This window comes from Ochotona princeps, chromosome 7, assembly GCF_030435755.1.
Source record: "Ochotona princeps isolate mOchPri1 chromosome 7, mOchPri1.hap1, whole genome shotgun sequence".
NCBI lineage: Eukaryota > Metazoa > Chordata > Mammalia > Lagomorpha > Ochotonidae > Ochotona > Ochotona princeps.
Genome location: NC_080838.1, coordinates 10,944,538 through 10,959,947, shown reverse-complemented (window position 1 = coordinate 10,959,947; position 15,410 = coordinate 10,944,538). Strand labels below are relative to the sequence as shown.

At 46.6% G+C, this 15,410-nt stretch overlaps 1 long non-coding RNA gene across 6 annotated transcripts in view; it reads right to left on the bottom strand.

Moving 5' to 3' along the window:
• LOC131480799 (uncharacterized) overlaps window positions 1-15,410 on the bottom strand; it is a 121,498-nt gene that overhangs the window by 89,947 nt on the left and 16,141 nt on the right. For 2 of the 6 annotated variants that reach the window (XR_009245828.1, XR_009245829.1), the window contains exon 3: window positions 12,411-12,484. The exons of the other annotated variants lie outside the window; for them this stretch is intronic. This is a non-coding gene — a long non-coding RNA (uncharacterized LOC131480799). The remainder of the gene's footprint in view (window positions 1-12,410; window positions 12,485-15,410) is intronic. 6 annotated transcript variants of the gene reach the window in all.

Below are 15,410 nucleotides of genomic sequence, written 5' to 3'. Positions count from 1 at the left end.
GGTGGCCTTTCCCCATCCTCGGGTACTGGGATGGTTGGGAAGCTGGGTATGGTCTATCCCCTTAGCTCCTCCCTCCCCCCAGGAATGTGAAGAAGAAATACAAAGTTTGGAAGCAATAACCACACCCACTTCTCCTTAACCCTGGATCCTTCCCTCCCTGTCTGATCAACTATGTAAATATCATCTAAAATAATTTTTTTAAGTTAAAAAAAGTTTCCTTTTATGACAGTGAACATGATATTTGTCCTTTGGGGATTGACATTTCTTTTTTTATTTTATTTTTGCCTCTTTAAATTATTATCATCATTCTATAATACAGTTCCGTAAGCCCTGAGATTTCCCCTGTTCCCTCCCTGCTACTGAATTCCCCTGTATTATTGCTATAGCATAGCTCTTTATGAATAGTCACATGTTCATCATTGCAGTAATGGACAATGGCAGAGAGTCCAGCATACTTTTGTCAAGATACAGCTAATAGTTTCATTAATAGTCCATCTCTGATCTGGAAGTTGAGATGCACACTGCACTGCAACCTCACCTGAATCTTGTGTGTGTTTGCCAATATAGGGTCTGGCACAGTCTTTCACCCAAGTCAGCCTGTGCACACACTGGTAGTTGCAACTGCTGGCTCAGTTCTGTCTCCAGCCCCGTGTTTTAAGCAATCCAATGTGTGTTGGAGCCCAGCCTGATCCTGCCCACCACAAACTCAGCTTTCATGTAAACCAGTGGGAGTTGCAGTCTAGTTGGAGTGACCCGCAAAACCCCCCACCAGGCCTGCCTCCTGCCCTGGTTCTGTGCTTGCCAGTATGTACAACAGGCTGGTCCTATCTGTCCCATATCCCATTCAGCTTTTGTACATGTTGATGGACACTGAAGCCCAGTTCATCCCAACTAGCCCCACTATCAGTCCACACTGGTGTCAGCAGATGCTGCCATCTGTCTAAGCCATGCCTGCGCCTGACAGAATTTGGCCCCTGCACCAGTATCTGCCAGCTGGTGTTGCAGCAAAGCCCAACCAATCCACACCCACACTGGCTTATGCACATAACAGAAGGTACAGTCAGCCTAGCCTGGCTTTTTCCTATCCAGCTCACAAGTAGGCCATCAGATGCTGTGGCCCTGCCCAGCCTGGTCTGCCCCCATCCCAGCTCTCATGCTCACCAGTGGGAGCAGTGGCCTAGTAGGGAGGTCCCCGCAGCTCCCCTCACTGGGTCCGTCCCCACCACACCCCGGGTTTCAATGTTCTGATTGGGTGCTACAGCCCAGTCTGGCACAGCCCGCCTCACCTTGAACATTTGCCAGTGGGTGCTGTAGCCTGGCTGGGCCTGGCCCACCCACAATTCCAACTCACATTGGTGGATGCTACAGCCGAGTCCAGCCCTGCCATCCCCTAGTCCCAGCCCTAATGTAGACTGGCTGGTATTGCTCCCTAAACTGGCCTGACCCACATTCCATTCTGGCACTTGGATTCACCAGTTGGTGATATGGACTGACCCAGCCTGGCCTGCCCCCAACCTGCACCAATTGTATATCGGTGGATACTGTATTTTGGCCATGTCTGGGCTGCTCCCCATCTTGGTTCTTGCACTCACCTGCAAAGAGCGTGTCCCGACAGAAGTTCCCCAAGCTCCTCCCTCAGGAATTCTTCCAATGTTAGATCTCAAGCACACAGGTGAGTCCATGGGCCAGCCCTACTCAGTTCACCTCTTGTCCCACAGGAACAGTGACCTTTCCTGACCAGCCCTCACCCATTCTGGTTCTTGTTGTTGGGTGCTACAACCCAGCCAAGCCTGGTCTGCACCCAGACACAGCTCACACATGGCTCAGCAGAGGCAGAGACCTAGTCTAGCCCATCCTACACCTACCCTGGTTCTCATGAACACCAGTGGATGCTGGATTCTAGCCCAGTCTGGCGCATCCCAGACCCAACCCACACACACGCCAAGAAATCCTGCAGCTATACCCAGACCAGACCTCAGTCCCCTCCCTAGCTCTCCTGCTCACCAATGGGGATCACCACCTGGCCATGGCATCCCCTTTGCTCCCCAACCAGTCCTGCTGCCATCCACAGATCTTGCGCTTGCCAGTGGTTGCTCTGAACCAGCCTGGCATAGCCCCTCATTTGTCTTAGCCTTTGCCTTTGGATGCTGCAAGCTGGCCTGACCTAGCAGCCCCCAGCCCCAATGCTCACTGGCAGGTGCTGCAACCTGGCCCTGCTCAGTCTGCTCCCATCCCCAGTTCATATAAACCAGTGGGTGTGATACCCTAGCTCGGCATGACCTGCACTCCAGCCTGGTTTCTGCACTCACCAGTGGGCAAAGGGCTACTCAGCCCTGCCTGGTCTGCCCCCTTCCAAAACTAGCCCACACACTTGCCAACAGATATGGCTATCTTGCCCAGCTTGCCGGAACCCTAGGTCTGAAACACGTGCTCACCAGGGGGAGCTATAGCCCAGTAGGGGAGTTTCCCAGGTTCCCTCACTCAGCCCACTCCCAGACCCAGATCTCACATGCTCCAGCAGGTGCTAGGCCCTTACCCGCATAGCCTGTTCCTTCCTCTTGGCATTTGTATGAGCTGACAGATGTTGTAGGCCAGCCTGCCCTACACCCTGTTTTAGGATGCACATGCAGGTGCTGCAGCTTGGACCTGCCCAGCCTATTCTCAGCCCCAGTACCTGTGAGTATTGGTGGGTTCCATGTTTACACCTAGTTCAGCCAGTCACTACTCCAACTCTTGAACTATCCAGTGGGACATGCATTTCCATAGGGTTGGGCCCACTTATTCCCTACAGAATCTACCCCCAGACCTGGTTCTCTCATGTGCTGGTTAGTGCCACGGCCCTGCCTAATGTGACCTGTCCCCTGTTCCAACATTCAATTAGGTACTAGGATCTTTCTTCTTAAAGGTTAATCTCTTTTTATTGGAAAGTCAGATTTGCAGAGTGAAGGAGAGAAAAAGATTTTTTTAAAAAGAAAGATCTTTCATCCACTGATTCACTCCCCAAGTTGCCACAATGGTCAGGGCTAACTCTGCTAGACAGGCCCCCAGCCATAGCTTTTGTGTGGTCTGCTGTATGACGGTCAGTGATGCTCTGTGCTAATAAGCCCGTCTCAGGACTCCCATGTAGACTGGTGAATCAGTCTGATCCATACAAATCTTCCAACCTCTTCCCTCCATACCACCAGGTCTCAGTCCCCTCACTTACCAGCAAGTACAGTGGCCCTGCTGTTAGATGTCCCTCGGGATTCATTCCTCACTTACACGTACAGTGTCCTTATCCATGGATGTCCCTAGGTAATAATTCGTCACCCCCAAGTCCCCAAAGCTTATCGATGGGCAGCCAGCAGGCAAAGCCTGATGCCTGATAGGCACACTGGGCACCCGAGTTAAGATGGTGCTGGCTGTTTTTCAAGCAGTTGGAGGCAAACTGTGTCCTCCGCTCATCAGCCAAAATTAGTCGATGAAGTAGAAGTTCCACTCCGCATGCCTGACCTGCCCTGGCTTATTTCATTGGACATAATAGACCCAAGTATTTAAGCCATCATTTACTGACTCCTAGGGCGTGCATTTGCAGAAAGCTGGATTAGAAATAGAGCTGGGGGTCCTGGCACGGTAGCCACCTTGCACACCCAGAATCCCATATGGGCGCTGGGTCATATCCTGGCAGCTCTACTTCCCATCCAGCTCCCTGCTTGTGGCCTGGTAAAGTAGCAGAGAATGGCCCAAGGCCTTGGGAACATGTACCCACACAGGAGACCCAGAAGAAGCTCCTGGCTCCTGGCTTTGGACTGACTTAGCCCTGACCATTGTGGCAACTTGGGGAGTGAATCAGTGGATGAAAGAGCTTTCTCTTTAAAAAAATCTTTTTCTCTCCTTCACTCTGCAAATCTGACTTTCCAATAAAAAGAGATTAACCTTTAAGAAGAAAGAAATAGAGAGAGAAAAGGAAGGAAGGAAAGAAGGAAGGAAGGAAGGAAGGAAGGCAGGCAGGCAGGCAGGCAGAGAGGAAGCTGGGAAACATGGATATCCCAAGCATTAGCTAAACCGTTCATGCCAGATTTGTCTCTGTATTTATGTATTAGGATCTAGTTGCATATCTAATTAGTGTATTCTCTAAGTACCAATGCGTATAAATATTTTGAGACTCCTACAATCCCTGTAATGTGTCATAAATGTATCTTTGTGATTTCTACTGGTGAGATGTTATTAACATCAACGTGATATGTGGCCTCTGCTCACAAGAAAATGACAAATTTCAGTTGGAAGTTGATTTAAAAATATTTTCCTCAGCTAAGTTCATAGAGCCTTCATTCCTCTAAATTAAGAAATTATAACCTAACCTTGAGTTACTCATAACAAAATCTTTTTCAGAAGCTAAATTTAAATTTTAATTCTACCAAAAATGTTTACAGCAAAACATATGCATAAGTGACACAGTCACTTACATATGAGTGGCCTGATGGGAGGTCAGGCTTGGAATCCAGTATGCCAAAGGTCTTAGGAACAACCAGGCAGTTAGCATCTGGAATACAAATAATTACTTCAAAAACTGTGTTATGAAAAGGCCAAGAACAAAGGAAGTACGCTACACACATGGATCTGAATCTAGAAGAAATAAAGCTTTTGTTTCAATGAGACATCCTGGTATTTCACATCTGTCCATTTTGCTTTGATGGTACTGTCTTTGGTTGAATTGGCCCGTAAATGAAGGACACTGCAGCACATATTGCAGTAAATTTTCTGTGACTTTATCTGGCTCTACAAGAGGCTTTTCAGGGTGGGGTTGGAGGAAATTTGAGGTTACACCAAAATCCTGGGGGCATTATTTTTACTTCCCATTGAAGGATGTATAAACTGAAAAGGCAGGTGTCAATCAGTACTTCTCCATACCAGTTATCTATAGAAACATCCACAGAGTCCCAGGGGCGGGGGATCAGGTGGGCCTAGGGTCACCTGGGCCAGGTCCTTAGGCCTTTCCTGCAAGGTGAGTACCAGGTTCGTGAGCCCTGGGATGGGGCATCTAGCAGGACATGGATTGCCTGGCCCTGGTCCTGGAGCCCACCTATGAGGTGGGTGTCGGGTTCATGAGCCCCAGGGGTAGGGGAACTGGTAGGGCTCAGATCACTTGGCTCAGGTACTAGGGCCTGCCTGCGAGGGGGGTGCTGGGTTAGTGAGCCCCAGGGGTGGGGGATCTGGAGGGCCTCGGGTCGCCTGGCCTAGGTCCTTGGGCTCACTTGCAAGAATATGTTCTCCTCAGTAAAAAAAAAAAAAAAAAAAGGCAGCGCAGTGGACACAGACCCTGATGTAAAAGGAGAGTATATCAGCTCATTTGGTGCCATAGCAGAAGAACAGAACAAACTGGACAACTACTCTAGTCAAAGGATGACAGCAAAAATCTCAGTGAATGGAGACTTGAGGTTGACTGTGTCAGCCAATGGACATTGGGAGGGCTGCAACAACCTTGATTCAGTGAAGTCTACGGCATTTCAGAACTATCTAAGCCACTTGGACAGAACCCTCAGAATATGTACACATTGGGACCCTGGGTTGATATGAGGTGGCAATTCCTCATCCCTGGGTACTGGGATATTTGGAAAGTCATGTGTGGCTTCTCCCTTTGTCTCTTCCCTTTCCCCAGAAACAAGAAGAAATAGCAAATTTGGAAACAATAAGCTCACCCAATCTTCCCTAACCTCAACCATGTAATCATTATAAAAAATAATAAAATAATAAAAAAGAAAAAAAAAAACAGGATCCAAATCATGCCTGAGTGTTGTGACATTCATCTGCAAAGACTATTATTTGTCTTTAAACAGTTCTATCTGACTTAACAAATACTCACTGAGCAGTTACTATGCCTGGTGCCATTCCAAGACTGAGTTTTCAAAGGAAATGCATCTACACAACATGCTTGTGTGGCATTGTACAATTTTCCTTTTTTTTTTTTTTATTGTTATTGGAAAGCCGGATATACAGAGAGGAGGAGAGACAGAGAGGAAGATCTTCCATCCGATGTTTCACTCCCCAAGTGAGCCGCAACGGGCCGGTACGCACCAATCCGATGCCGGGACCAGGAACCTCTTCTGGGTCTCCCACACAGGTGCAGGGTCCCAAAGCCTTGGGCCGTCCTCGACTGCTTTCCCAGGCCACAAGCAGGGAGCTGGATGGGAAGTGGAGCTGCCGGGATTAGAACTGGTGCCCATATGGGATCCCAGGGCTTTCAAGGCGAGGACTTTAGCCGCTAGGCCATGCCGCCGGGCCCGGCATTGTACAATTTTCAACACAGCTCTATAAATACCTCTCATTCAAATTCTAGTAGGATCCTGAGACTTGCTAATTTTTTTTTTAAGATTTACTTGTTTGTACTGAAAAGGCAGAAATATAGAGGAGAGACAAAGAGGAAGATCATCTGTCTGATAATTCACTCCCCAAGCAACGGCTGGAGCTGAGCCGATCCAAAGCTAGGAACTCAGAAACTCTTCCAGGTCTCCCACACGGGTGCAGGGTCCCAAGGTTTTGGGCCGTCCTCGACTGCTTTCTCAGGCCACAAGCAGGCAGCTGGATGGGAAGCGGGATTCCCAGAATTAGAACTGGCATCCACATGGAATCCCATTGCATGCAAGGCGAGGACTTTAGCCGCTAGGCTACCATGCCAAGCCTGAGACTTACTAATTCTGTATCACAAATGTAAATCCCCAACCAGACACAGATGCTGTGTACTTGATAAATGCAGACTCTGCTGTGCTCTCATCCTCTGAACAAGCCCAAACTAGGGTTGTCAGAGAACAGAATTCCATTTGGACCTTACATAAATAATGGTTGTCAATACGCAGTGCAGGCAATATCTTTTAATATACCTGAGCAATATGGGATATACACAATTTAAATTTAAATTTAAACTGGGTAATCTGCATTTTTATTTATTAATTTATATTTATTAATTTATTTGAAAGGTAGAGTTGTAAAGATAGAAAGACACAGAGATAGGTAGAAATACTTCCATCACCTGGCTCACTCCCCAATTGTACACAATGGCTGGAGCTGGGCCAGGTCAAAGCCAGGAGCCTGGAACTCCATCCACATTTCCCACATGGGTGACCAGGACCCAAGCACTCAAACCATCTTCCTCTGCTTTCCCAGGCACATTAGCAGGAAGCTGGAATGTAAGTGGAGCAGCCAAGATACAGCATCAAGGCAGGAATTTAACCTGCTACACCACAATGCCAGCCCCACATTCTGCATTATTATTGGCTAAATAAGACAACTCCTTCAGGACTGGTGCTGTGGCTCCATTTGAGTCCTGCCTGTGCCACCTCTTATCCAGCTCCCTGCTAATGCGCCTACAAGGGCAGCAGAATATAGCCCAAGCATTTAAACACCCATATGTGAGATGCTGGAGAAGCTCCTGGTTCCTGGATTCAGCCTGGCCCAGACCTGGCTATTGAGGCTATCTGGAGAGTTGAGCAGCAAGTAGAGGATCTCTTTCTCTGTACCTCTGCCTTTCAAACACATGAATAAATCACCTTTTAAAGAAAAATCTGGCAGTCCTTCCCTGATTTTCTCTGCCTGGAAGCTCTCTCTGCTGCAGGAATTCAACAAAGGAAAAGAACAGACGGGAAATGCAGGGAAATTAACACCCCCAGTGATGGGTTTGACTGTGAGGGCCCCGCAGGAAGAGAATTTTGTTGAGAAGATTGGGTTTGCATAGAGCAGAAGCAAAGCTGAGGGGGTGGGGGAATGCTGTGTCTGGAAACACACACATGGTCCCAGGATGGGAAAATGGAACTAAGTCACACACTGGAGGCCTGGGATACCAGTTAAGAACACAAAGTGCACCTGAACACTCATGTGGAGCCAAAATTGATAGGATCAAAAGATTTTATCATGTTTATTTGGCAGTGGAGGAGAGTGTGGCTTGAAGCAAAGAGACCAGTTAGTAGGCTCCTGACAGTCTACACCTCTGGTTATAATGACCTAACCAAGCATAATGAGTGCAAAGGCGTGGGTTACATCACAAAGGAAGAGTTGTCAAATCTGAGTCACTGAGGGGTCAGAGAAAAGAGAAACCTCCTTTACTACAATGTGTATCAGGGTAATGAGGGAAATAACACAACAAATAAAACCTGGGAAGCTGGTTCCATACAGTGCAGAAAATACTCAGGATCTCATCATTTCTCTGGAATCATGCTTTCAGATATTTATGGCTGGAAACATGGGTATGTTCCATGACCTAGACAAGAGTGGTTCCAACCACCTGTGGGTGAGACACAGTGTCCTCTCTACTCTCTGACCATGTGGCATGTAAGACCATGGTGTCTAACCTTGCAGGAGATCTGGTTTTGCTAGCTCACTTTGCTCTCTCCATCTGGAAACACCATTCACCATCCCTATAAAGGCCTCATTCCATGCAGTACAGATGCCTCACCCACACCTTTGGTAGAGCTAATGAAAAGGCACATAGCCCAAATCTAGCCAGTTGGACCACTCCATGCCACCTGCACAATGCACTGGTTCAAGAAGAGGAACGTGGTTGAAGTTGAGCAAGTCTATAAATTATTCTTGAGAAACACCAGTAAGTACTTCTTCCTGGGATGAAAAGCATCATAAAACCTGGATAAAGTGAAATAGTCCAAGAAAAAAATTATAGAGACTCCTTGATCTAACCATAACTAAAGCTGGGTGAACTTCTGAACATTCCAACTAAATCAACACACCTTCTTTAAGAAAACAGGATGTAATTATTTGCTGCCAAAAGATCTATAAAATTTTACTTGCTTTCCATTGAAACACGCTCTGCTTGTAACAATAAGCCACATAACTTTAAAAAATTCACTGTTGGAACTCTTGTTTCCTTGGCCACCTGTCTATCTTCCTCCTTCTCTTGCTCTACCGCTTGCTCAAGTCATTTGCATTTACCTTAAAGAACCTTACAGGTTGCTCTAGCAGTTCACCATTCTGGGCTTGGCCACTAATAAAGGATGATTTCCAACACAAAAAGACAAGCAAAAAAAAAAAAAAGGAAAGGAAAGAAAAAAAAAAACTTCCAAAAAGGGGAACATCACAAATGACAAAGCCTAGGTGGCAACCCCAGTCTTGGCCAATATCTTGGCTGATGACTTAATAAATTCCAGTCATCTCAAACGCAGACATCAGACCTTTGGGCACTATGGGATAACCTATTTGAATATCCTTAAGCCACTAGTTTTCTGGTAATTTGATACCTAGCAAAGAAAAAAGGATCCAAGCCAGATGGAAGACCTGTCCTTCACCTTGGAAGGATATTTTGCCTGACCCACACAAAACAAGACCCTTAGCAAAGCGAAATAAAGACGTATGGGCAGATTCCAATGAAATTGGGAACCTGAAACCAGTAAAGTTGAGAGCACCTTCCTGGGCAGGAGGGGCAGCTCTTCCACCTGAGCTAAAGCAGTTGAGTTTCAGGGCCAGCATGGTGCTGTTCGGGTTGAGTTCAGGTTCTGTAGCACATGAATAAGCTTCCATCTACAACACCAGCATCCCACATTGGAGTGCTGGGTCAAGTCCCAGCTGCTCTGCTTCCTATGCTGTCCCCCTGTTAATGCATGTGAAAAAGCAGCAAAAGACAGACCAAGTGCCTGGACCTCTGCCACCCACATGGGAGACCCAGATAAAGCTCCTGACTTGGTCCTGGCCCAACCCTGGCTGTGGCAGAGTGAACCACTGGCTTGGAGATCTTTTTTTATTTCATTTTCATATTCATTCATTCATTCATTCATCCATTCATTCATTCTCTCTCTCTCCTTCCCTCACTCTGTCCCTCCTCTCTTTGTCACTTTGCCTTTAAAATAATGGAATTTCCATAATGTAAATTGTCGTTGCTGTCAAGTTGGGGCTTTTAATTAATCAGGATGATATTCTGCCAGCTCTACCTTCAGACCAGAGATGATCTCCCCAAGAAACCGTTGAATGTATGTGGACAGTTAGATGCTGGACTCTTTGCTTGGCATACGCTTGCAATGAAAGAATCTCAACTGAATTTGATCTGTAATATTGCAACAGGGTGGAGAAATCCACCAAGGGGGGAGGGTATAGGGAGGGGTTGGGGGACTCCCAGAGCCTATGAAACTGTGTCAAATAATGCAATGTAATTAATAAAAATAAATAAATAATAAAATAAAATAATGGAATTTAGTCGTCTAACATCTTTACTGCTATAGTGTAGAGGAAGGCAACAAACTTCTCAGAGACAGGACTTCCAGCTCCAAACTCAGATATAAGAACAGCCTTTCAGAGTCTATTGCACCAGCCCTCTAGCTGCCTGAGTCAATCTGTAGCAGACAGGTGCCTGTGCACATATTTAGTGCTTCTGCTTCTCCTGTCGGACCCACAGTGAGGAAGCTGATGTTTCTGTCGCCAGTTTACCACCCGATGGACCTTCTGAATCCCAGCCCTTGCTGGCCTCCAAACTTTCCTCAAGCTGTTATTACTTATCTGTCTGGAAAAAGCCCAAGTCACACCTATTTTCCTCAACTTGGCTCAAGAGTTTAGGATGCACTGGTAATTTTAATAAAATCACCATGACTTCAGGAACCTGTCCTTTATAATATTAAAAATTATGTAAGGAAAAAAACTAATCTTTCTGCTCTAAAAACATTTTCCTTTCAAAAATGTTGACTGAATGTTTTCCTTTATTAAATGTCCTCTTGTTTTAGGTGAGCAAAATCTCTTTTTAAAAAATTGCTATCATTGCATCTTTTGAAAGAAACACAACCAGCTGGAGCATTCCAGATCCAGGCAAAGCGGCAGAGCCACTAGGAATATTAGAGGAATGAAGATTTATTAGCAGAATTAGATCTTGCACAAACGTGGCAGCAGCTGAGGAAGCAAAAATGAGATCTGTGAAAGCCTCACTACAAAACCCTCTATAGGCCCCAGCCTGTTGGGTTAAGTTCGAGCTTGCCAGGAAAACTGAGGTGCCTACTGTGCCCGGTGACTTCAGTGGGGTTGAGGTGGGGAGCCCAGGAGCAGTCTTTGGGAAGAAACATACCTTGTGTGTGCAGCTTCTAGCACTGTGGATCAGTAATCAAGTGTACGATTAGGGAGGATGAGGGAGTAGGCTCTGCTTTCGGTAAGCCAAGCTGACACTGAGATGAAATGGCCACCGTGTGGAGGAAAGTCAAGCTCCTCTATGGCTAGTCAGAATCCAGAACCACACATGGACCGTAACGCCAGGCTGCCAGAGCCCAACCAAGCACACTAGCTAAGAAAGGAGGCAATATAGGAGTGCTGCCATTTTTCATCAGAAGGGCATGGTTCTCCAAAGATCCTAAAGAGGAGCTGCTCAGCCAGCACCAGCTCTCTGGTGTCTGCTCTCCTGCTGCTCTACACACATGCTCCCCTACCTGCCTCCCCGGGGACTGACCTGTCCCACTGCAGGAAACCTAACAGCTGACAAGCCCCAAGCAGCACATCTTTCCTCTTCTTCAGGTGGGTTAACCACAGAGAAGCTCACCACCAAAGAAAGAGCCCACCTGAGAGCCGCTGGCCAGTGGGTTGGGTCTCATAGTAACATGACTGAAACTGCTGTCCTGTGTGAATGAAGAGAGGAGGCGCAATTATCAGATGATACAAGAGTGTGGGCAAAGCAGCTCAGTGTCCACTGTACAGTAGGGGTCCACTCCTTAGGGCTTATGGCATAGCCAACTCTACGTCAGGAGTTTCACATGTGGTATCCCATCAAATGCTTACCTCAACCCTTTGATGTTGCTACCATTATTGTTCCCATATTACAGGATATAGAAAATAAAGATCAAAAGGACATCATACCCATAAATGCCCAAACTAGCAAGCAGTATGACTGGTCTGAAACCCTGGAGGGCTTTACTATTACATGAGTGCTTTGCGTAGTTCCAAGGGGCCCCAGCAGCTCCAGCAGGTCGTCATAGCGTGGGCCTTTCCCCAGCAATGTATTTCATCAGAACTTACCATGCTGGAGAAAGGACTGTCTCCTTTCTCATTGCACATGTAGCATAGCTGAGACAGAATGGGCACCAATCTGCACAGCTGTGAACACTTGATTCTTGCTAGCAAACTTTTCCCTGTTCTATACAGCATCTGCCCCCTGCATCATCCACTGAGAATATATGGTTAAAGCTACTTTAACTTCTTATAGTAAGAATAAAAATTCAAAGTATTTTTTTGTAAAGCTAAACAATGTTAGTGGTTTCTACTATTTCACATTCCTCACCTTAGTAAATTGGTTATTTCTTACAATTAATAAAGCTCTACCATATCCAAAATATTTTTATCTGTTAAAGTTGTTTATGTGTGGGAATTTGGCCATTTTGGATGATGATATTCCATACTTAAATCCCTGGATTTGAACCCTGGCTGTACCCTGGGAGTTTAAGGTTAAGGACTTAGGTCCCTACTGCCCACACAGGAGACCAGATGGAGATCCCAGCTCCTGGCTGCAGCCTGGCACAGCACTAGATGTTTCAGGCATCTGGAAAATGAACCAGCAGATAAAAGATTATTTCAAAAAGTATGGAGAAAATTGACTTTAAATTTATTTTGGTTAAAAAAAAATTCAGCAAATTATGCCTATTTTTTTTCTCCACATTTTCCCAAAACTTCCTGAACTGGCCTCTACAGAGATATAGGATATATCTACAGAGATTTAGGATATGTACTTGCTTGGCACATTTCAAACTCAGTGTATAAAACAAATGGCAATATCTGGGAGAACTTCAAAGCCACAAAACAAGAATGCCAATTTTGGGGCCAGCATCATGGCATACCAAGTTAAGCTGCCACCTGCAATGCTAGCAACACCCATTCACTGAGCATGCACCGCCTGGCTTCTGGCTTCCACGTGGCCTAAAGCTGATTTATGTAAACATTGGGGGGGAGTGAGCCAATGGATGGGAGATCGCTATCTGCTCTCTCTCTCTCTCTCTCAACTCTTTCAAATAAATATTTTTAAAAATTAAAATTAAAAAATTATTTTACCAGACTTACTAGTAGATTAAATCTTAAAAGTTTTAGCAGATATATATATGTGTATAAATTGCAAAGTTTCAGTAACTTATGCTAATAAGATGTGAGAATGGAGAGAAATCTGCCCCCGACTGCTAGCAATGTTTTCAGGCAACGCTAGGCCTCTGCAGGGCTCACATTCCCCCTTTTCTGCTGCTGCTATAATACAGTGTGAAAATCTGAAAGATATAAGGAGGGTTTCCCATGAAACAAATATACAGGGGGAAAGTGATTAAAACAGCTAAGAATCAAATCACAAGATTTCTAACTTTTCTAGAAGAAACAGCTGTTGACTGAAAAATATCTCTTTTATGTAACTCAGCAGTAAACTGAATTAGCTGTACCTTACAGTAAACATGATTACCCACTGGCAGGTGTGAGACATGGGTGGCAGGCCAGGTCAGGCCAGGTTGGGACGCAACACTCGCCAGTTCACATTAGGGGCGGGATAGAGGACAGGCTGAGTTCAACTAGGCAGCAGCATGCCCAAGCACAAGCTGGGACTGGGGGACAAGCTGGGCAGAGCTAAGCTGAAGCACCAATTGGAAAATGCCAAGGTGAGACAGACCATACCAGATTGGGCCACAGAACCCATTGGCACACGTAAGACCCCAGGCTGGGAGCAAACCTAGTAGGGGGCTTGCAGGGGATTCTCTGTTGGGCTGCTGCTCCCACTGATGAATATGAGATCCAGGACTGGGAGTGGAACAGACTAGGTAGGGCTGCAAAAACCACTGCCCCACACGTGAGATGGGGTTTGCAGAGGGCTGGGCTGAGCCAGGCCACTGCATTCGCTAGTACATGCAAAATCCAGGATAAGTGCTGACTGACTGGGCTTTGCCACAGCATCCACTGGCAAGTGCCAGCACAGGGTGCAAATTATGTTAGACTGGACTGTAGTACCTCCTGAAAAGTGTAAGATTCAGTACTGGAAGTGGGCCTACCAGGGAACCTAGGACACTACACTCTGCTGGTCTACAGCCCCCGCTGGAGTGCGTGAGAACAAGGGCTGGGGACAGACCAGGCTGGACAAGGCATCAGCACCCGTTGGCATATGTGTGGACTGAGTCATGGGGTGGGTGGGCTGAGCTAACCTGTAGCACCCATACATGTATAGGAGAGCCTGATTGGGCCACAGCATGGATCAGACTTGTCTACTGTATATAATGGCATGAACAGGAACTGGGGGTGAGGGTTACTGGGGCTTGTTCCAACAAGGCTGCAGTTCCAACTGGTGTGCTTACGGACCAGGTCTGTGGCAGGCTGGGTTGGGCTGGGTCGCAGTACCCATCAGTTCGCATAAGACATGGGGCTGGGAATAGAAGTGACCAGGCAACTATTATCACCAGTGTGTACATAGGCTGATGTGAGTGACAGACTGAATCGGACCCTGTACTGGCTGGCACATGCAAGCATTAGGTCTGGGATCACCTCAGGTGAGGTTTCTTGGGAAACTCCCCAACTGAAGCACTGGACTCAAAACTCCAGCCACAGGGATTTGTGGTCCGACCCTAGATCACATGCATATGTCAGAAATGGGCCTCCTCAAATGTTGATGCCTGTGCAGTGGACAGCATGCCCAGGTGCATATGGGGGACAAAATGGCCTGCTCATTTAGGCCTGCAGAGGATATTGAGTGCCATGTCAGAAGATGGAGCACAGAATGGGATGGACAACTCTCCTGTCTCAGCTTTGGCAGCAAGTTTCTCTGGATGAGTGGATGCACTGGGGTGGACTCCGTCAGACATTGGACCTTGGAAGGATTTTCTCAACATTGGAGTAACAAAACCAACAGCTTCTCAGAACTATCAAAATCATTCAGGCAATACCCTTAGAACATTGTTCTTTGCATCAGGGTTTCTAACATGACATCAGGTGGATATCCCTCATCCCCAGGTTGGCAACTGGGAGTGGCCCTTTTCCCTTCCCCAGATAGAGGAGAAAAGAAAAGGAAAGGTAAAGCCAGCCCAGCACGATGGCCTAGCAGCTAAAGTCCTCGCCTTGAATGCACCAGGATCCCATATGGGTGCCAGTTCTAATCCTGGCAGCTCCACTTCCCATCCAATTCCCTGCTTGTAGCCTAGGAAAGCAGTCAAGGACAGCCCAAAGCCTTGGGACCCTGCACCTGTGTGGGAGACCCAGAAGAGGTTCCTGGTTCTTGGTTTTGAATCAGAACAGTTCCGGCCGTTGCAGTCACTTGGGGAGTGAATCATTGGATGGAAGATCTTCCTCTCTGTCTCTCCTCCTCTCTGTATGTCTGACTTTGTAATTAAAAAAAATAATAAATCTTAAAAAAAAAAGAAAGTTAAAAGCATTTGTCCCATCCACCTTCCCTGAGGCCTCAACCCTCCCTCACATCAAGGGGCATGGATCCTTGTTGGCTATTTAAACAA